We start from the raw sequence: 21,460 nt of genomic DNA, 5'->3' as shown, positions 1-21,460 counted from the left end.
GAGCCTGGACACACTCTGACCCAGATGCTATTTTCTGCTGGCAGCAATTTTCTTCGCACCAAAGTCCTTTTGTATTTTCCTTTGGCAGTCTTTCTTGCCATCAGGACAAATGTCCTGCCTTTTGACGGAGCAGCCAGCGGGGGAAATTTCAGCCCCTTGCTCTCACTGACTCGAGCTTCACAATCCCCCCCAATCCCTCACCCCACCCCCCAAAAAATCTGCTAGATGGGAATAGAGCGTTATTTCAACAGAAATTCTCCCCCTCTCTGTCTATGTCTGTCTCTGTCTGTCCTTCTCTCTGTGTGTGTGTGTGTGTGTGTGTGTATGTGTCTCTCTGTCGCTGTGTCTGTGTCTCTCGCTGTCTGTCTTTCTCCCTCGCTGTCTCTATCTGTCTCTCCCTCTATCCGTGTGTGTCTCTCTCTCTGCCTCTCTATTTGCCTCTCTGTCTATGTCTGTCTCTGTCTGTCCTCTCTCTGTCTGTGTGTGTGTGTGTGTGTGTATGTGTCTCTCTGTCGCTGTGTATGTGTCTCTCGCTGTCTGTCTTTCTCCCTCGCTGTCTCTATCTGTCTCTATCTGTCTCTCCCTCTATCCGTGTGTGTCTCTCTCTCTGCCTCTCTATTTGCCTCTCTGTCTGTGAGTGTGTGACTGTGTGAGTGTGTGTCTCTCTCTATCTGTCTTTCTCCCTCTATATGTGTGTGTGTCTTTCTCTGTCTCTGATTCTGTCTCCGTCTCTCTCTCTCTGTGTCTCTCTCTTTCTGTCTTTCTACCTCTCTCTGTCTCTCCGCTTGTGTGTGTGTGTGTGTGTGTGTCTCTCTCTGTCTCTGACTTTGTCTCCGTCTCTTTCTGTGTCTCTCTCTCTTTCTCTGTCTTTCTCCCTCGCTCTGTCTCTCCCCCTCTGGGTGTGTGTGTGTGTGTGTGTGTGTGTGTGTGTGTCTCACTCTGTCTCTCTATCAGTCTATCTCCCTCTTATCTGTCGCTATCTCTGTGTGTCTCTCTCCTCGCTCTCTCTCTCGCGCTCTCTCCTTCTGACCCTCAATCTCTCTCGCGCAGCCACAGAACTATCTCGTGGCTTCAGTACTCCCAGCCTCACTGGAATGCGGCAGGGAACCCGAGACCCTGAGACACCGCGTGCAAGTCCCCCCCCCCAAATTCAAACCTGCAACCACCCCCCCCCTCTCCTCCCTGTTCCCCTTAGCCGGGGGACAGGCCCCACCAGCGCTCTCAGCTAGCCTTTCCCAAGCAGCCCTATACTTCACCACAGAGCCCAGACAGTTGGCTAGCTGTTCAACTGTGGGAGGCATCACAACTGAGCCCCGTGCTTATCCGATGTGCACACTCAAGTGCACACGTAAATCTCGCATACACCCTAATGGGGAGACGAGCCCCTAGAGAAACAGCCCTAATGAAGAAAGAAAATGCTACACTGATATAGCACCTTTCTCGAACTCAGGACATCCCAAAATGCTTTACAGCCAATTCTTTACTTTTTTTGAATTGTAGTTTGTGTTGTAATGTAGGAAACGCAGCAGTCAATTTACGCACAGCACGATCCAACAGACAGCAATGAGATAATGACCAGATGCTAGTTGGCAGATAAATATTAGCTCCAGGACACCGGGGAGAACTCCCCTGCTCTTCCAATAGTGACCGTGGGATCTTTTATGTCCTCTTGAGAGAGCAGACAGGTCTCGATTAACGTCTCATCCAAAAGACGGCACCTCCAACAGTGCAGCGTCCCTCAGTACTGCAGTACTGGAGTGTCAGCCCTGGATTTTTGCTCGAATCTCTGGAGTGGGGCTCAAACCCACAGCAGCAGAGGAAGAAAGAGGGAGCAAGACAAAGGAATGGACAGGAAATTAAACAGATGGAGAGGAAGAGTGGGGTGGGGGAGGGAGAGAGAGAGAGAAAGAGGGGTGGGGGAGAGACAAAGTGGGGTGGGGGAGATAGGGATGGGTAAAAAGAGGAGGTGGTGGAAGGAGGGGTTGACGAGGGAGGAGTGGAGAGAGGGGGTTGGGAGAGAGGGGAGGAGGAGAGAAAGTGGTGTGGGAAAGGGGCAGAGAAGGTGGAGGGAGAGAGGGGAGGGAGAGCAAGGCAGAATGGGGGGACAGAGAGTGGAGGGAGAGAGGGGTGGGGGAGGGGCGAGAGACGGGGAGGGAGACAGTCCGAGGAGAAGGAGAGAGGCGGAGGAGGAGGGAGCGAGGGGAGGGGGAGGGAGAGAAAGGGGGAGGGAGAGAGGGGGAAGGGAGAGAGGGGGGGAGGGAGAGAGGGGGGAGGGAGAGAGAGGGGGAGGGAGAGGGGGGGAGGGAGAGAGAGGGGGAGGGAGAGAGAGGGGGAGGGAGCGAAAGGGGGAGGGAGAGAGGGGGAGGGAGAGAGGGGGAGGGAGCGGGGGAGGGAGAGAGAGGGGGAGGGAGAGAGGGGGGAGAGAGTGAGGGAGGGAAGGAGAGAGAGGAGGAGGGAGAGAAAGGGGGGGGAGGGGGGAGGGAGCGGGGGAGGGAGAGAAAGGGGGATAGAGAGGTGAGGAGGAGTGTGAGTGGGGAGGGAGAGAGAGGCAGAGGGGGAGAGGTGAGGGGGAGGGAGAGTGAGTGAGTGGGGAGGGAGAGAGAGAGTGATTGGGGAGGGTGGGAGGGGCGGGGGGAGGTGGGGGAGGGTGACCGGTGTGGGCGAGGGAGGAATGAGAAAGAGAACGGAGTGAGGATATGGAGGGGGAGAGAGACATGACAAGACTGCAAGGGAGAGACGGAAAGAGATGAGGAGCTGTTGCCAAACTGGTTTTCACAGACACGTTTGGCTGGAAGCCTCAGCTGCAGGAGAGAAGCCAGCGAAGAGCCTGAAGGTCGGAGGCACCTTCAGACAGCGAGCAATAAACTCCGAGGTGGGTCCTTGGAACCCGAACCTGTCAAAAGCAGGGGGGAGGGGGCTGGAGGCAGCGTCCCGGTGTCCTGTACACCTGCAGTGTTTAATTGGGCATATATCTATATTAACGACTTGGAAGAGGGGACTGAGTGGAACGTAGCCAAGTTTGCTGACGGTACAAAGGTGGGAGGAAGGGCAATGTGTGAGGAGGACATAAAGAGGCTGCAGGAGTACATAGACAGGGAAAGTGAGTGGGCAAGAATTTGTCAGATGGAGTATAATGTTGGAAAGTGTGAGGTCATGCACTTTGGCAGAAAAAAATCAAAGAGCAAGTTATTATTTAAATGGAGAAAGATTGCAAAGTGCCGCAGTACAGAGGGACCTGGGGGTCCTTGTGCCTGAAACACAAAAGGATAGTACGCAGGTACAGCAAGTGATCAGGAAGGCCAATGGTACCTTTGCCTTTACTGCAAAAGGGATAGAGTATAAAAGCAGCGAAGTCTTGCTCCAGTTATACAGGGTATTGGTGAGGCCACACCTGGAGTACTGCGTGCAGTTTTGGTTTCCATATTTACGAAAGGATATACTTGCTTTGGAGGCAGTTCAGAGACGGTTCACTCGGTTGATCCCGGGCATGAGGGGGTTGACTTATGAGGAAAGATTGAGTAGGTTGGGCCTCGACTCATTGGAATTCAGAAGAATGAGAGGTGATTATGATTCTGAGGGGGTTTGACAAGGTGGATGCAGAGAGGATGTTTCCACTGATGGGGGAGACTGGAACTAGGGGGCATAATCTTAGAATAAGGGGCCACCCATTTAAAACTGAGATGAGGAGGAATTTCTTCTCCCAGAGGGTTATAAATCTGTGGAATTCTCTGCTCCAGAGAGCAGTGGAGGCTGGGTCATTGAATAAATTTAAGACCGAAATAGACAGCTTCTTGAACGATGGGGGGGATGAGGGGATATGGGGAGAGGGCAGGGAAGTGGAGCTGAGTCCATGATCAGATCAGCCATGATCTTATTGAATAGCGGAGCAGGCTCGAGGGGCCGAATGGCCGACTCCTGCTCCTATTTCTTATGTTCTTATATCACCTACCCAACTAGCGAGAGTCTAACCACTGACCCTTGACATTCAATTACATCACCATCGCCGAATCCCCACCATCAACATCCTGGGGGTCACCATTGACCAGAAACTTAACCGGACCAGCCATAAATACTGTGGCTACAAGAGCGGGTCAGAGGCTGGGTATTCTGCGGCGAGTGTCTCACCTCCTGACTCCCCAAAGCCTTCCCACCATCCACAAGGCACAAGTCAGGAGTGTGATGGAACACTCCCCACTTTGCCTGGATGAGTTGCAGCTCCAACAACACTCGAGAAGCTCGACACCATCCAGGACAAAGCAGCCCCGCTCGATCGACACGTTACCCACCACCTTCAACACTCACTCCCTCCACCACCGGCGCACCGTGGCTGCAGTGTGCACCGTCTACAAGATGCACCGCGGCAACTGGCCAAGGCTTCTTCGGCAGCACCTCCCAAACCCGCGACCTCTAACCCCTAGAAGGACCAGGGCAGCAGGCGCATGGGAACACCACCACCTCCACGTTCCCCTCCCAGTCACACACCATCCCGACTTGGGAATATATCGGCCGTTCCTTCATCGTCGCTGGGTCACAATCCTGGAACTCCCTCCCTAACAGCACTGTGGGAGCACCTTCACCACACGGACTGCAGCGGTTCAAGAAGGCGGCTCACCACCACCTTCTCCAGGGGCAATTAGGGACGGGCAATAAATGCCGGAGGGTCTTGCCAGCAACGCCCACATCCCATGAACTAATTTTTAACAAGAGAAACCCCCAATGATACCTCACTCACTTGTGAGATCCAAGGGCAGTGCTTGTCCTCCAGTACCTCAAGGCACGAGGGCATTCAATGGTGGCATTGCCAGACCAGGAGCCAAAGTAGGCCAGCAAAAACAGGTGTAATGGGTGAACGGGATTGGTGCGAATTAGGATACGGACAGCAGCATTTAGGATGGGCTAAAGTTTACAGAGGGTGGAAGAAGGGAGACCAGACAGGAGAGCATTTGAACAGTTGAGTCTAGAGGTAACAAATCCAAGGATCAGGGTTTCAGCAGCGGATAGAGTAAAGCAACTTCTACACTGTCCCATCAAACACTCCCAGGTCAGGTACAGCACGGGTTAGATACAGAGTAAAGCTCCCTCTACACTGTCCCATCAAACACTCCCAGGGCAGGTACAGGGGGCTAGATACAGAGTAAAGCTCCCTCTACACTGTCCCATCAAACACTCCCAGGTCAGGTACAGCACGGGTTAGATACAGAGTAAAGCTCCCTCTACACTGTCCCATCAAACACTCCCAGGGCAGGTACAGGGGGTTAGATACAGAGTAAAGCTCCCTCTACACTGTCCCATCAAACACTCCCAGGTCAGGTACAGCACGGGTTAGATACAGAGTAAAGCTCCCTCTACACTGTCCCATCAAACACTCCCAGGGCAGGTACAGGGGGCTAGATACAGAGTAAAGCTCCCTCCACACTGTCCCATCAAACACTCCCAGGGCAGGTACAGGGGGCTAGATACAGAGTAAAGCTCCCTCTACACTGTCCCATCAAACACTCCTAGGGCAGGTACAGCACGGGGTTAGATACAGAGTAAATCTCCCTCTACACTGTCCCACCAAACACTCCCAGGGCAGGTACAGCACGGGGTTAGATACAGAGTAAAGCTCCCCCTACACTGTCCCATCACACATTCCCAGGGCAGGTACAGCACGGGGTTAGATACAGAGTAAAGCTCCCTCTACACTGTCCCATCAAACACTCCCAGGGCAGGTACAGGGGGTTAGATACAGAGTAAAGCTCCCTCTACACCGTCCCATCAAACACTCCCAGGGCAGGTACAGCACGGGGTTAGATACAGAGTAAAGCTCCCTCTACACCGTCCCATCAAACACTCCCAGGGCAGGTACAGCACGGGGTTAGATACAGAGTAAAGCTCCCTCTACACTGTCCCATCAAACACTCCCAGGGCAGGTACAGGGGGTTAGATACAGAGTAAAGCTCCCTCTACACCGTCCCATCAAACACTCCCAGGGCAGGTACAGCACGGGGTTAGATACAGAGTAAAGCTCCCCCTACACTGTCCCATCAAACACTCCCAGGGCAGGTACAGCACGGGGTTAGATACAGAGTAAAGCTCCCTCTATACTGTCCCATCAAACACTCCCAGGGCAGGTACAGCACGGGGTTAGATACAGAGTAAAGCTCCCTCTACACCGTCCCATCAAACACTCCCAGGGCAGGTACAGGGGGTTAGATACAGAGTAAAGCTCCCTCTACACCGTCCCATCAAACACTCCCAGGGCAGGTACAGCACGGGGTTAGATACAGAGTAAAGCTCCCTCTACACTGTTCCACCAAACACTCCCAGGGCAGGTACAAGGGGTTAGATACAGAGTAAAGCTCCCTCTACACTGTCCCATCAAACACTCCCAGGGCAGGTACAGGGGGTTAGATACAGAGTAAAGCTCCCTCTACACTGTCCCATCAAACACTCCCAGGGCAGGTACAGCACGGGTTAGATACAGAGTAAAGCTCCCTCTACACTGTCCCATCAAACACTCCCAGGGCAGGTACAAGGGGTTAGATACAGAGTAAAGCTCCCTCTACACTGTCCCATCAAACACTCCCAGGGCAGGTACAGGGGGTTAGATACAGAGTAAAGCTCCCTCTACACTGTCCCATCAAACACTCCCAGGGCAGGTACAGGGGGTTAGATACAGAGTAAAGCTCCCTCTACACTGTCCCATCAAACACTCGCAGGATAAATACAGCACAGATTAAATATATACTAGTGGGGGGGAGTTCTGCATCCAACATGCCTCCCTCATACACACCGGCGAAAACGGATTGGCTGGTCATCTCAGTGCACTTGTGGGATCTTACTATGCACAATATGGCTGAGTCACATGCCTAAGTAATTCATTGGCTGTCAAGCGCTTTGGGACCTGCAGAGATTGGGAAAAGTGCTGTATAAATGTATGTATTTCTCCTTCACCCCCTCAACCTTCCCAGATCATTAAAAAAATCTTAATTCTCAAGTGTCCCGCCAACTCCTCATCCCTGGTACCATCATGGCGAATATTCTCTGCTCCTCTTCCTTTTTTTTTATGTCATTCCTATAATGGGAGGCCCTAAACTGTACACAATATTCCAACTGCACCTCACTAAGGCCCTGTACAGTTCACCATTACAACAACAGCAACTTGTATTTGTATAGCACCTTTAACCTAGTAAAACGTCCTAACGCACTTCACAGGAGTGTTTTAAGACAAAACAAATAAATTTGATACTGAGCCTCATATGAAGAAATTACGACAGATTGACCAAAAGCTTGAGATAAATTTTAAGGAGCGTCTTAAAGGAGGAAAGAGAGGTGGAGAGGTTTAGGCAGGGAGATCCAGAGCTTGGGGCCCTTACAGCAGAAGGCACGGCCAGAGGTGATCTTATCAAAAGGTATAAGATAATGAGGGGGCTCGACAAGGTGGATGCAGAGAGGATGTTTCCACTGATAGGGGAGACTAGAACTAGGGGGCATGGTCTTAGAATAAGGGGCCGCCCATTTAAAACTGAAATGAGGAGAAATTTCTTCTCAAGAGGGTTATAAATCTGTGGAATTCACTGCCTTAGTGGGCTGTGGAAGCTGGGACATTGAATAAATTTAAGACAGAAATAGACAGTTTCTTAAACAATAAGGGGTTATGGGGAGCGGGCGGGAAGTGGAGCTGAGTCCATGATCAGATCAGCCATGATCTTATTGAATGGTGGAGCAGGCTCGAGGGGCTGTATGGCCTACTCCTGTTCCTATTTCTTATGTTCTTATGAGTGCATTGGGAGTAGTCAAGTCCAGGGGTAACAAAGGTGTGGATGAGGGTTTCAGCAGCAGATAAGCTGAAGCAGGGGTGGAGACGGGCGGTGTTACGGAGGTGGAAATAGGTGGTCTTAGTTATGCCGTGGATATGTGGCCGGAAGCTCAGTTCAGGGTCAGATATGATGGCTAGGTTGCGAACTGTTTGGTTCAGCTTCGGACAGATGCTAGGGAGAGGGCTGTAGTCGGTGGCCAGGGAACAGAGTTCGTGGCGGGGAACAAAGACAATGGCTTCGGCCGTCCCAATATTTAATTGGAGAAAATTTCTGCTCATCCAGTACTAGATGTCAGATAAGTAGTCTGACAATTTAGAGACCGTGGAGGGAACTGAGGCCTTGTACGTGGCTCTCAATACAAGCCTAAGAATTCTGTTTGCCTTTTGATGACCGTAGTCACTTGCCCTTACCCCCTTCAGCAACCTGCTCATTCTAAAATCTTCCTGTCTGGATCCATCTCCTTCCCAGCTTCTTCCAAATTCTGCCTCACGTGTTTTCATAAGAACATAAGAAATAGGAGCAGGAGTAGGCCATTCGGCCCTTCAAGCCTGCTCCACCATTCAATAAGATCATGGCTGATTATTGACCTCAACTCCACTTTCCCGCCCGATCTCCATATCCCTTGGTTCCCCTGGACTCCAAAAGTCTCTCTATCTCAGCCTTGAATATATTCAGAGATTCAGCATCCACACCCCTCTGGGCCAGAGAATTCAAAATATTCTGAGTGAAAAAATTCTTCCTCGTCTCTGTCTTAAATGGCCGACCCCTTATCCTGAGACTGTGCCCCCTGGTTCTAGACACTCCAACCAGGGGAAACAACCTCTCAGCATCTCCCCTGTCAATCCCTTTTAGAAATCTGTATCTTTCAATGAGATCACCTCTCATTCTTCTAAACTACAGAGAGTATCGGCCCATTCTACACAATCTCTCGTCACAGGACAGTCCTCTCATCCCAGGAATCAGCCTGGTGAATGTCCGTTGCACCGCCTCCAAGGCAAGTATATCCTTCCTTAGATAAGGAGACCCAAACTGTGCACATTAATCAAGGTGTGTTCTACATTGAACAATATCTACCGTCTATCTGCCCACCCACTTTTAATGTCCCGTGTAATTGTGTAGCAAACTCCTGTTTCCCCATCACCCCCCCCCATTTAAAACCTCCGCCACGTTTCAGAATCCAAAAAGTGATGAAAAAAGACTAATGGGATGTTGGCCTTTATCTTGAGAACTGGAATTCAAAGGGGTAGAAGTTATGCTTCAGTTATACAGAGCTCAGGTTTAGACCCTAGCTGGAGAACTGCATTCAGTCCTGGGCACCGCACCTCAGGAACAATATATTGGCCCTGAATTTGCAGTTGGTATGACAGCGTACTCTCAGAATACACCAACAGAGTACAGGGAAGTGAAATTGGCGCAGATGTTAAATCCCGAACTTGCGATCTCTCACGTACCGACTATGCATAGGATTGGCGGCGTATTTCACTTCCTCATACAAATCTAGTTGTTGGTGAGGCCACACCTGGAGTACTGCGTACAGTTTTGGTCTCCGTATTTAAGGAAGGATACACTTGCTTTGGAGGCAGCTCAGAGAAGGTTCACTCGGTTGATTCCTGAGATGAAGGGGTTGTCTTATGAGGAAAGGTTGAGCAGGTTGGGCCTGTACTCATTGGAGTTTAGAAGAATGAGAGGTGATCTTATTGAAACGTATAAGATACTGAGGGGGCTCGACAAGGTGGATGCAGAGAGGATGTTTCCCCTCGTGAGGAAATCTAGAACTAGGGAGCAAAGTCTCAGAATAAGGAGTTGCCCATTTAAAACTGAGATGAGGAGGAATTTCTTCTCTCAGAGGGTTGTAAATCTGTGGAATTCTCTGCCCCAGAGAGCTGTGGGGGCTGGGTCATTGAATATATTCAAGGTGGAGATAGACAGATTTCTGAGCGATAAGGGAGTGAAGGGTTATGGGGAGCGGGCGGGGAAGTGGAGCTGAGTCCATGATCAGATCAGCCATGATCTTATTGAATGGTGGAGCAGGCTCGAGGGGCCGAATGGCCGACTCCTGCTCCTATTTGTTTATGTTATTATGTTCTTAAATCAGCGTGCTGGGGAAAAGTTGGGCTAATTGCCCACCTACTGTAGTTTTAAGTCTTGTGCAAACAGACACAGTGTAAGGGGACCGAAAATTGTAATAACCAAATGATCCCTAACAAGACAGTACTATAATGTGAGATTTGTTTTAAGAGGTTATCAAAATGCAGTGTTTGTGAACACACTGAATAAAGCTTTAAATGGTTTTTAACCATTTTTCAATGAGAAGTTATTAATCGGAGTATAAAGTAATGAGAGACTTGCATTGACAGTATGTGTTATATGAGGTTTGTAACAACTGATGTTTGTGAATTTTAAATAAACATACAACAGCAAAATACTTCAGATACTGGAAATCTGAAATAAAAACAGAAATACTCAGCGGCACCTGTGGAGAGAGAAACTGAGTTAACGTTTCAGGTAGGTGACCCTTTGTCAGAACTGGCAAAAGTTAGAGATGTAAAAGGTTTTTAAGCAAGTGTAGGGGGCAGGGAAAGGAGGGGGGGGAGTGGAAAGAACAAAAGGGAAGGTCGGTGATAGGGTGGAAGGCAGGAGAGATTAGAGAGACAAAAGAAGATGGTAATGGGACAAGTTAAGGAACAAAAGATGAGTCGAGATAGGGTGTAAATGGCGATGGCAGAATCATCAACAGTTGCCGTGAGAAAGAGAGAAAATAGTTTTAAAAATAAGGGCAGGGGTTGGGGTCTGAAATTGTTGAACTCGATGTCACCACATTACAGGAAGGATGTGATTGCACTAGAGAGGGTACAGAGGAGGTTTACAAGGATGTTGCCTGGACTGGAGAATTTTAGCTACGAGGAAAGATTGAAGGCTGAGGGGAGACCTGATTGAGGTGTATAAAATGATGAGGGGCCTGGATAGAGCGGACAGGAAGGACCTGTTTCCCTTGGCAGACGGGTCAACAACCAGGGGGCAGAGATTTAAAGTAATTGGGGGGAGGTTTAGAGGGGATTTGAGGGAAATGTCTTCACCCAGAGGGCGGTGGGGGTCTGGGGTGGAACTCACGGCCTGAAAGGGGGGTAGAGGCAGAAACCCTCACCACATTTAAAAAGTACCTGGATGTGCCCCTGTGGTGCCGTAACCCACAGGGCTACGGACCCAGAGCGGGAAAGTGGGATTCGGCTGGGTAGCTCTTGGTCGACCGGCGTGGACACGATGGGCCGAAATGGCCTCCCTCCCTGCTGTAAATTTCTGTGATTCTAAGACGTTGAGTGCAGAAGGCTGTAAAGTGCCTAAACGAAAGATGAGATGCTGTTCCTCGAGCTTGCGTTGAGCTTCATTGGAACAGTGCAGGAGGCCGAGGACAGAGAGGTCAGAGTGCGAGTGGAGCGGGGAATTAAAGGGACAGTTCTGATGAAGGGTCACCAAGCTGAAATGTTAGCTCTGTTTCTCTACAGATGCTGCCTGACCTGCTGAGTATTTCCAGCTTTTTCGGTTTTTATATTTGAATAAACATCCTTTGTTCTAATGAGAGATTTACAATAACACATTGTTACCATGAGAAGGTTACAATAACAGAATTTATTATAATGCCAGCCTTTTAGTATCAGATTATTTTTTACATTGCATAGTTTGTGGCAATTATTTTTTACATAACATAGTTTGTAGTAACAGAGTTTTGTTATGATGAGCGATCTGCGCCTATTGTTACAATGAGAAATTTGTAATAGCATAAATCGGCACAATGAAAGTTTTGCAATACTTGTTTTAAAAGAAGATTTGTAATAAACGTTTGTTATGCGGGCAGCACCCTCGCCTCTGAGTCAGGAGGTTGTGGGTTCCAGTCCCACTCCAGGGACCTGAGCACGTAAATCCAGACCGACACTCCCAGTGCAGTGCTGAGGGAGGTGCCATCTTTCGGATGAGACGTTAAACCGAGGCCCCGTCTGCTCTCTCAGGCGGACGTAACAGATCCCAGGGCCACTATTTGGAAGAAGAGCAGGGGGAGTTATCCCCGGTGTCCTGGGGCCAATACTTATCCCTCAATCAGCAGCACAAGAAGCAGATCATCTGGTCATTATCACATTGCTGTTTGTGGGAGCTTGCTGTGCGCAAATTAGCTGCCGCATTTCCTACACTAATAGGCAGTCCCTCTGAACGAGGATGACTTGCTTCCATGCCAAAAGAAAATGACAGTTCTGACAGTTCTTACAGGTGTTTCAATGAAGGACCTAATATTCCGGATCCTGAACTACATGTTGAAGGGTGGAAGATGCATGTGGGTGGATTTTTTTAATGTGGGGTGACCGTTGCACACCAGCCACCACTCGGGCTTGTCAGAGCTCGGTCTTGGACCAGTGGCAAGGATTAACCAGGACTAACTGGAGACCAGCTCTGCTGCACGGACCGAGTGCGCGCACGTATCGCACAGTGTGCTGCCCCTGGGCCCTCGCCTCTCCTAGGCCCCGATCACGTCCCTCTACAAACTCTCGCCGCTCCTTCGCCCCGACCTCACTGCTCCTGCAGCAGCACGCGCTGCTCCCTCCAATGGCCCCGGCCTGCTGATGGTCTCGCAGGCCAGGACCACACCACTTCGGGAGTATTGTATTGGCAACTGGCGAAGAGTCAGGCAGTAAAACTACCACCGCCCCACGTGATCCCAGGTTCGCATACGCACAGCAGCGCGCCCCTGGGCTCCGCGGGGAGTGGGCTGTGCGGAACTCTGCAAGCGCTTGGAAGCAAGTTCTTGCAGGGAGCATCGCTCAGAGTAGGTGTGAATTTCCTTGCGAAGTAGGCATCGTACTCCTTACTTCCTGTGAGGAGCCGCCCGCGGCAGGTCAGGGCCATAAAAGGAGCAGTGCCCTGGACAGCGTGGCTGCATACCACTGCAAAGTGCAGCGCGACATCCGCAGGATAAATGCAGGGAGCAGCGCCAGCCCTTATACACGGCCTTCTTCGACCTTACAAAGGCCTTTGACACTGTCAACCGCGAGGGCCTACGGAGCGTCCTCCTCCGTTTCGGATGCCCCCTGAAGTACGTCACCATTCTCCGCCTGTTCCATGATGACATGCAGGCCGTGATCCTTACCAACGGATCCATCACAGACCCAATCCACGTCCAGACCGGGGTCAAACAGGGCTGTGTGTTCGCCCCAACCCTCTTCTCAATCTCCACCTCACAGTCAACAAGCTCCCCACTGGAGTGGAACTAAACTACAGAACCAGTGGGAAGCTGTTTAACCTACGCCGCCTCCAGGCCAGGTCCAAGACCACCCCAACCTCTGTCATCAAGCTGCAGTACGCAGACGATGCCTGTGTCTGTGCACACACAGAGGCTGCACTCCAGGACATAAGTCGACGTATTTACTGAGGAGCATGAATGCATGGGTCTTACGCTAAACATCCGTAAGACAAAGGTCCTCCACCAGCCTGTCCTCACCGCACAGCACTGCCCCCCAGTCATCAAGATCCATGGCGCGGCCCTGGACAACGTGGACCACTTCCCATATATCGGTAGCCTCCTATCAACAAGGGCAGGCATCGACAACGAGATCCAACACCGCCTCCAGTGCGGCAGTGCAGCCTTCGGCCGCCTGAGGAAAAGAATGTTTGAAGACCAGGCCCTCAAATCTACCACCAAGCTCATGGTCTACAGGGTTGTAGTAATACCCGCCCTCCTATACGCCTCAGAGACATGGATCATGTACAATAGACACCTCAAGTTGCTGGAGAAATATCACCAACGCTGTCTCTGCATGATCCTACAAATCCCCTGGGAGGACAGGTATATCAATGTTAGTGTCCTCGACCAGGCCAACATCCCCAGCATTGAAGCACTGACCACACACTCGACCAGCTCCGCTGGGAGGGCTACATAGTCCGCATGCCAGACACAAGACTCCCAAAGCAAGCGCTCTACTCGGAGCTCCTTCACGGCAAATGAGCCAAAGGTGGGCAGCGGAAACACTGCAACGACACACTCAAAGCCTCCCTGATAAAATGCGACATCCCCACTGACATCTGGGAGTTCCTGGCCCAAGACCGCCCGAAGTGGAAGAAGTGCATCCGAGAGGGCGCTGAGCACCTCGAGTCTCAACACCGAGAGCGTGCAAAACCAAGCGCAGGCAGCGGAAGGAGCGCGCGGCAAACCAGCCCCACCCTCCCTTTCCCTCAACCACTGTCTGTCCCACCTGTGACAGAGTCCGTGGCTCTCGTATTGGACTGTTCAGCCACCAAAGAACCCACTTCAGGAGCGGAAGCAAGTCTTCCTCGATTCCGAGGGACTGCCTATGATGATGATACCACTGCAAGGTGCAGCACGAGCTGGTCCAGGGGGGTGACAGCTGTGAGGGGGGGCGACTGGATTGGACGTCACCGTAACCCAGGTCGGTGATTGGAGCGTGGGCAGGTACAGCAGGAGCGACGAGGTCAGGGGGCGAAGGAGCGGTGAGAGATTGTCGAGGGACGTGATCGGGGCCCAGGAGAGGCGTGAGTTCGGGGCCCAGGAGAGGCGAGGGGCCCAGGGACAGCACGGGCCCAGCCCACACTGTGCGATATGTGTGCCCACTGGGTCCGTGCAGCAGAGCTTGTCTCCAGTCGTCCTGGTTAACCCTTGCCACTGGACCAAGACCTCGCTCTGTCAAGCCCCGTGTGGTGGCTGGTGTGCAACGGTCACCCCACGTTAAACAAATCCACCCACAGGCAAGTTCCACCCTTCAACATGTAGTTTGGGATCTGGAATATTAGGTCCTTCATTGAAACACCGGTGAACTCATTGAACTCATCCCTTTTTGGCGTGGAAGCAAGTCATCCTCGATTCGAGGGACCGTCTAAGAAGACGAAGACTCCTGCTGACCGCAAATTCAGGCCCCTACTCCTTGGAGGGGCTGCAGTGCAGATTCACCAGACTGATACCGGGGCTAAAAGGGTTAAATTATGAGGGCCGGCTGCATAGACTGGGCTTGTATTCCCTCGAGTATCGAGGATTAAAGGGTGATCTAATCGAGGTGTTTAAGGTGATTAAAGAATTCAATGAGGTCAAAGCTACATGTCAGCTGTGGCTCAGTGGGTAGCACTCTTGCCTTGGAGTCTGAGATTGTGGGTTCAAATCCTGCTTCAGGACTTGAACACATAAATCCGGGTTGACACTCTAGTGCAATGCTGAGGGAGCACTGCACTGTTGGAAGTGGTGTCTTTTGGATGAGATGTTAAATCGAGGCCCCGTCTGCTCTCAGGTGGATGTAAAATATCCCACGGCTGCTATTTCAAAGAAGAGCAGGAGAGGTGTCCTGGGGCCAATATTTATCCCTCAAACACAGATTATGTGGTCATCATCACATTGCTGTTTGTGGGAGCTTGCTGTGCACTAATTGACTGCCGCATTTCCCACATTACAACAGTGTCTGCACTCCAAAGTACTTCATTGGCTGTAAAGGTTTGAGACGTCCGATAGTCGTTATAGGCGCTATATAAATGCAAGTCTGGCGGGGCAGTCCAGAACAAGAGGGCATAACCTTAAAATTAGAGCCAGGCCATTCAGGGGTGATGTCGGGAAGCACTTCTTCACACAAAGGGTAGTGGGAATCTGGAACTCTCTTCCCCAAAAGGCTGTGGATGCTAGTGGGGGGGGAGTCAATTTGAGCTTTCAAGACTGGGATGGATAGATTTTTGTTGGGTAAGTGTATCAAGTTATGTAGAGCAAGGGAGGGTAATGGAGTTGAGATCAGCCATGATATGATTGAATGGTGAAGCAGGTTCGAGGGGCTGAATGGCCTCCTCCTGTTCCTGTGTAACAGGCTCGAGGGGCTGAATGGCCTCCTCCTGTTCCTATGTAACAGGCTCGAGGGGCTGAATGGCCTCCTCCTGTTCCTGTGTAACAGGCTCGAGGGGCTGAATGGCCTCCTCCTGTTCCTATGTAACAGGCTCGAGGGGCTGAATGGCCTCCTCCTGTTCCTGTGTAACAGGCTTGAGGGGCTGAATGGCCTCCTCCTGTTCCTATGTAACAGGCTCGAGGGGCTGAATGGGCTCCTCCTATTCCTATGGAACAGGCTCGAGGGGCTGAATGGCCTCCTCCTGTTCCTATGTAACAGGCTCGAGGGGCTGAATGGCCTCCTCCTGTTCCTATGTAACAGGCTCGAGGGGCTGAATGGCCTCCTCCTGTTCCTATGTAACAGGCTCGAGGGGCTGAATGGCCTCCACCTGTTCCTATGTAACAGGCTCGAGGGGCTGAATGGCCTCCTCCTGTTCCTATGTAACAGGCTCGAGGGGCTGAATGACCTCCTCCTGTTCCTATCTAACAGGCCCGAGCGGCTGAGTGGCTTACTCCTGTTCCTATGTATCACTTCACATTATTTCTCCAGGACCACCTATACTGACCTGTACATCTCACACAATTCCTTCTAGCCGTGGCTCCGTGGGTCTCACTCTATTAAATGTTGGTGTACAGAGAGATTTGGGGGTCCTCGTACAGGAAGCACAGAAAGTTAGCATGCAGGTACAGCAAGCAATTAGGAAGGCAAATGACTTGTTGTTCTTTATTGCTATAGGGTTGGAGTTCAAGAATAAGGAAGTCTTATTACAATTGTACAGGGCCTTGGTGAGACCACACCTGGAGTACCGTACACAGTTCGGGTCTCTTTATCTGAGAAAGAACACCTGCCTTGGAGGCGGTGCAACAGAGGTTCACTAGATTGATCCCTGTAATTTTCTGGAGTTCTTTGAGGATGCAACGAACAGGGTGGATAAGGGGGAACCAGTGGATGTGGTGTATTTGGATTTCCAGAAGGCATTTGACAAGGTGCCACATAAAAGGTTACTGTACAAGATAAAAGTTCATGGGGTTGGGGGTAATATATTAGCATGGATAGAGGATTGGCTAACTAACAGAGAACAGAGAGTCGGGATAAATGGTTCATTCTCTGGTTGGCAACCAGTAACTAGTGGGGTGCGGCAGGGATCAGTGCTGGGACCCCAACTATTTACAATCTATATTAACAACTTGGAAGAAGAGACTGAGTGTAACGTAGCCAAGTTTGCTGACGACACAAAGATGGGAGGAAAAGCAATGTGTGAGGAGGACACAGAAAATCTGCAAAAGGACATAGACAGGCTCACTGAGTGGGCAAAAATTTGGTAGATGGAGTATAATGTTGGAAAGTGTGAGGTCATGCACTTTGGCAGAAAAAAGTCAAAGAGCAAGTTATTATTTAAATGGAGAAAGATTTCAAAGTGCCGCAGTACAGCTGGAACTAGGGGTACTTGTGCATGAAACACAAAAGGATCGTATGCAGATACAGCAAGTGATCAGGAAGGCCAATGGTATCTTGGCCTTTATTGCAAAGGGGATGGAGTATAAAAGCAGGGAAGTCCTGCTACAGTTATATAAGGTATCCATATTTACGAAAGGATATACTTGCTTTGAAGGCAGTATATCCGGGGATGAGGGGGTTGACTTATGAGGAAAGGTTGAGGAGGTTGGGCCTCTACTCATTGGAATTCAGAAGAATGAGAGGTGATCTTATCGAAACGTATAAGATTATGAGGGGGCTCGACAAGGTGGATGCAGAGAGGATGTTTCCACTGATAGGGGAGACTAAAACTAGGGGACATAATCTTAGAATTAGGGGCCCATTTAAAACTGAGATGAGGAGGAATTTCTTCTCTCAGAGGGTTGTAAATCTGTGGAATTCTCTGCCCCAGAGAGCTGTGGAGGCTGGGTCATTGAATATATTTAAGGTGGAGATAGACAGATTTTTGAGCGATAAGTGAGTGAAGGGTTATGGGGAGCGGGCGGGGAAGTGGAGCTGAGTCCATGATCGGATCAGCCATGATCTTATTGAATGGCGGAGCAGGCTCGAGGGGCCGAATGGCCGACTCCTGCTCCTATTTCTTATGAGGTGGTGAGAGGTGCTATAAAAGGCAAGTTCTTTCTTATACTCTGCACATCATCTTTTGGATGAGATGTTAAACCGAGATGTTAAAAAAGAAAGAGACCCGTAATTTTTTAACTTCAGTAATTGAAGTAAAATGTGAATAAGAACTAAAAAGTTAGCCTCAGGCGGACGTAAAAGATCCGATGGCACTATTTCGAAGAAGAGCGGGGGAGTTATCCCCGGTGTCCTGGGGCCAAGATTTATCCCTCAATCAACATAACAGATTATCTGGTCATTATCACATTGCTGTGTGGGAGCTTGCTGTGCACAAATTAACTGCCGCGTTTCCCACATTACAACAGTGACTACACTCCAAAAGTACTTCATTGGCTGTAAAGCGCTTTGAGACGTCCGGTGGTCGTGAAAGGCGCTATATAAACCCAAGTCTTTTATTTCCTGAATTAAATCTGGGTGGGGAGCATGTGAGGCTTCGATCTGCGGGAGAAAGGAGCCTTATGAAATAAATTCCAACCCAAATTTTATTGTAAAGCTTTCCCCTTTAAAGCACTGCCCCTTTAAACAGTGTCTGCCCTCTAATTCTTGTTGCTGGGAGGGGGCGCTACCATTAGCTGCCATCACATGGGGTGAATCGCTTGCTGCATTTGAGCACAGAGGGGGAAATTGAAAATAAAAGCCATTGCAAATTTCTGAAGACTTCCAAAAAAAATCTTTCCAGGGCTAGAAAATCTATGTATATAAAAAGTTGGTTTTGCAAGAACAAAATGAATGAAGCTTAAAAGTTCCCTTGTTTGAGATTAAAATGCTAAGTTTAAAAGGGAGATAAGAAAGAAATGGACATTTAAAGACGAGCTACATTGCACAGAGGAAAGATCTTTCGCAGCACCTCACCTCCCTGTCCAAACTCCTCCCCGCCCCTGCAGGCGAGCTGAAAGAGGCCGGTGAAAACTCGCAAATTAATAACAACAAAAAATATATCAAATGGGAAAGAGGAGGAGGAAACGTAGGTCAATTTCAAGCGGAAACTGACGATCCTCAGCCTCTGGGAGTCCCTGGGCAAGGGAGAGAGGGAGAGAAGGAGAGCAAGAAAGAGAGAAGAGAAGAAAGAGGAGCGAAGGAGAGCAAGAGAGGGACGGGGAGAGAGAGAGCGCGCGGGAGGAGATGAAAGAAAGAGAGAAGGAAAGTGAGCGAGAGAGGAAAGCGAAGGAAAGAAAGCGAGAAGGAAAGAGGAAAGGAAAGAGAATGGGAGCAGGAGAGCGAGAGGAAAGAGAGAGGGAAGGAACGAAAGAGAGAGAGATAGAAGTAAAGGGAGAGAATGGGAGCAGGAGAGAAGGAGAGCGAGAGAGAGGGAAGGAAGAAAAGAGAGAAGGAAAGAGAATGGGAGCAGGAGAGGGGGAAGGATGAAAAGAGAGAGAAGGAAAGAGAGAATGGGAACAGGAGAGAAGGAACAAGAGAAGGAGAGGGGGAAGGATGAAAAGAGAGAGAAGGAAAGAGAGAATGGGAACAGGAGAGAAGGAACAAGAGAAGGAGAGGGGGAAGGAAGAAAAGAGAGATAAGGAAAGAGAGAATGGGAGCAGGAGAGAAGGAACGAGCGAAGGAGAGGGGGAAGGAAGAAAAGAGAGAAGGAACGAGAGAGATAGAAAGAGAGAGAATGGGAGCAGGAGAGAAGGAACGAGAGAAGGAGAGGGGGAAGGAAGAAAAGAGAGAAGGAAAGAGAGAGAATGGGAGCAGGAGAGAAGGAGAGCGAGAGGGAAGGAAGAAAAGAGAGCAGGAAAGAGAGAGATAGAAAGAGAGGGAGAATGTGAGAAGGAACAGAAGGAGAGCGAGAGAGAAGGAAAGAGAGAGAATGGGAGAAGGAAAGAACGAGGAAAGAGCAAGGGAGGAGAGAAAGAACGAGAGCAGGAATGAGAGAAGTTACTGTGAATTTGAAGGTGCGCACATTGTATCTTGGGCAAGCTTACAGCGTGTGTGAGAGTGAACGCTGTTCCACAACCCTCCTTCCTCCAGTCGGACATTAACCTCCTCCTAAATCTCCACTGACCATCCCAACCCCCCACCAACCCCCCCAAACAGTCGCCATCTTCAGCGGAGATTTATTTATATTCTAGCTCGCTCTCTCTCTCTCTCTCTCTCCCTGAAATGTGCATTTTAATTGCGAGGAGTTTAAAAAGAAAGCCCCCCTCCTAAACAGTCCTGGATTGAAACAACATTCTCGAGAAGGAAATCAGCGAGGAAGAAAAAATAAACAGGGTCTTACCTTGTGAGTGCCGAGGAGGTCTCAGCAAAAAATTCGCACCCAATTAAATGTCCCTTTTTCTGCCTCTGTCCATCTGACTGAAGGTTTGAGGTTGTTTGTTAAAACAATGTCTTTAGTTTTGCTTTTAATTTTGGAAAGGCGCTGGTTTATGGGGGGGGGGATTTTTTTGTTGGCTGCTCTTAGCCCTTGTTTTTTTTTCTCTCTCTCACACACACACACTGTAGTTTGCTCTCTCTCTCTTTAAAAAACAGGGAATTGAATGGGGCTCTGCATTCATGGAAAAGTCAGTCTCTCAGAGGGATCCCAGGGCGACACGCTCTCCAAGAGAGGGCAGAATTAGCATAGAAAGAGGCAGAGAGACTGAGAGAGACAGACACACACAGAAATAAATCTCACACACAAACAGCAACTCTACTTGTCCAATAAAACACCTCTCGTCAGTCTTTAAAGGCACGTTGCATTATTTCCATCCATTCCTTCACTTCATTTGATTTAATAAATGTGTTTTGATTGACTGCCTTTGCTCGGATGAGGCGGGGGGGGGGGATTTCTGTGTGCGACAGATCTAGAAGCAATCCTACTCCTCTGTACAACTTCGTGTTAATAATTCTCTGACATTTCGACCTGGACACTCACCTCTCCCAGGTTTTTTTTGTATTTTGAGAGCGAGCCCTGGTTTTGATGCCCCCCGCCCTCTCGCTCTCTCTCTCTCTCTCTGGGAGGGATCATCTTGAGACGACTGATTGATTCTGAAATCTTAACCGCTTGCCAAAAAAAAAAGCCAAACCAGAATGGAGGTGGTGTTTGACCAAAAAAAGATGTTTGTTTGTTTTAATAAAGTGTAACGGAGAGTCGGGTCATGTTTCATGAAATTCACACGGGCGGGGAGGAGGGGAGAGAGGAAGGGAAGGGAGGAAAGAGGGAAAAGGGAGAGAGAGAGGGAAAGGGGGAGAGGGAAAGGGGGAGAGGGAAAAGGAAGGGAGGGAGGAGGGAAGTAATGAAAGAGAGAGAGGAGAGGGAAAGGGGAGAGAGGAGAGAGGGAAAGGGAGAGAGAGGAGAGGGAAAGGGAGAGAGGGGAGAGGGAAGGGGGAGAGAGGGGAGAGGGAAAGGGAGAGAGAGGAGAGGGAAGGGGGAGAGAGGGGAGAGGGAAAGGGAGAGAGAGGAGAGGGAAGGGGGAGAGAGAGGAGAGGGAAGGGGGAGAGAGGGGAGAGGGAAAGGGAGAGAGAGGAGAGGGAAAGGGAGAGAGGGGAGAGGGAAAGGGAGGGAGGGGAGAGGGAAAAGGGGTAGGAGAGGGGAGAGGGAAAGGGAGGGAGGGTAGAGGGGGGAAGAGGGAGGGAAGGAAAAAAGGAGGGAGGGAGGGAGGGGAAGAGGTAAAAGGAGGGAGAGGAAGGGAAGAAGTAGGGAGGGGAGAGGGAAAGGGAGGGAGGAAGGAAAGAGGGAGGGAGGGGAAGAGAGAAAAGGGAGAG

At 50.2% G+C, this 21,460-nt stretch overlaps 1 protein-coding gene across 1 annotated transcript in view; it reads right to left on the bottom strand.

The window, feature by feature from the left end:
• LOC139235675 (elastin-like) overlaps window positions 1-20,433 on the bottom strand; it is a 27,205-nt gene extending 6,772 nt beyond the window's left edge. Inside the window, exon 1 of the mRNA XM_070866715.1 lies at window positions 19,995-20,433. The gene's annotated coding sequence lies outside the window, so the exon portion shown is untranslated. The remainder of the gene's footprint in view (window positions 1-19,994) is intronic.
• Between the last annotated feature and the right edge of the window lie 1,027 nt (window positions 20,434-21,460).

This window comes from Pristiophorus japonicus, chromosome 23, assembly GCF_044704955.1.
Source record: "Pristiophorus japonicus isolate sPriJap1 chromosome 23, sPriJap1.hap1, whole genome shotgun sequence".
Lineage (NCBI taxonomy): Eukaryota > Metazoa > Chordata > Chondrichthyes > Pristiophoridae > Pristiophorus > Pristiophorus japonicus.
The sequence above is the reverse complement of the archived record's forward strand: the minus strand, read 5'-3'. Positions and strand labels throughout refer to the sequence as shown.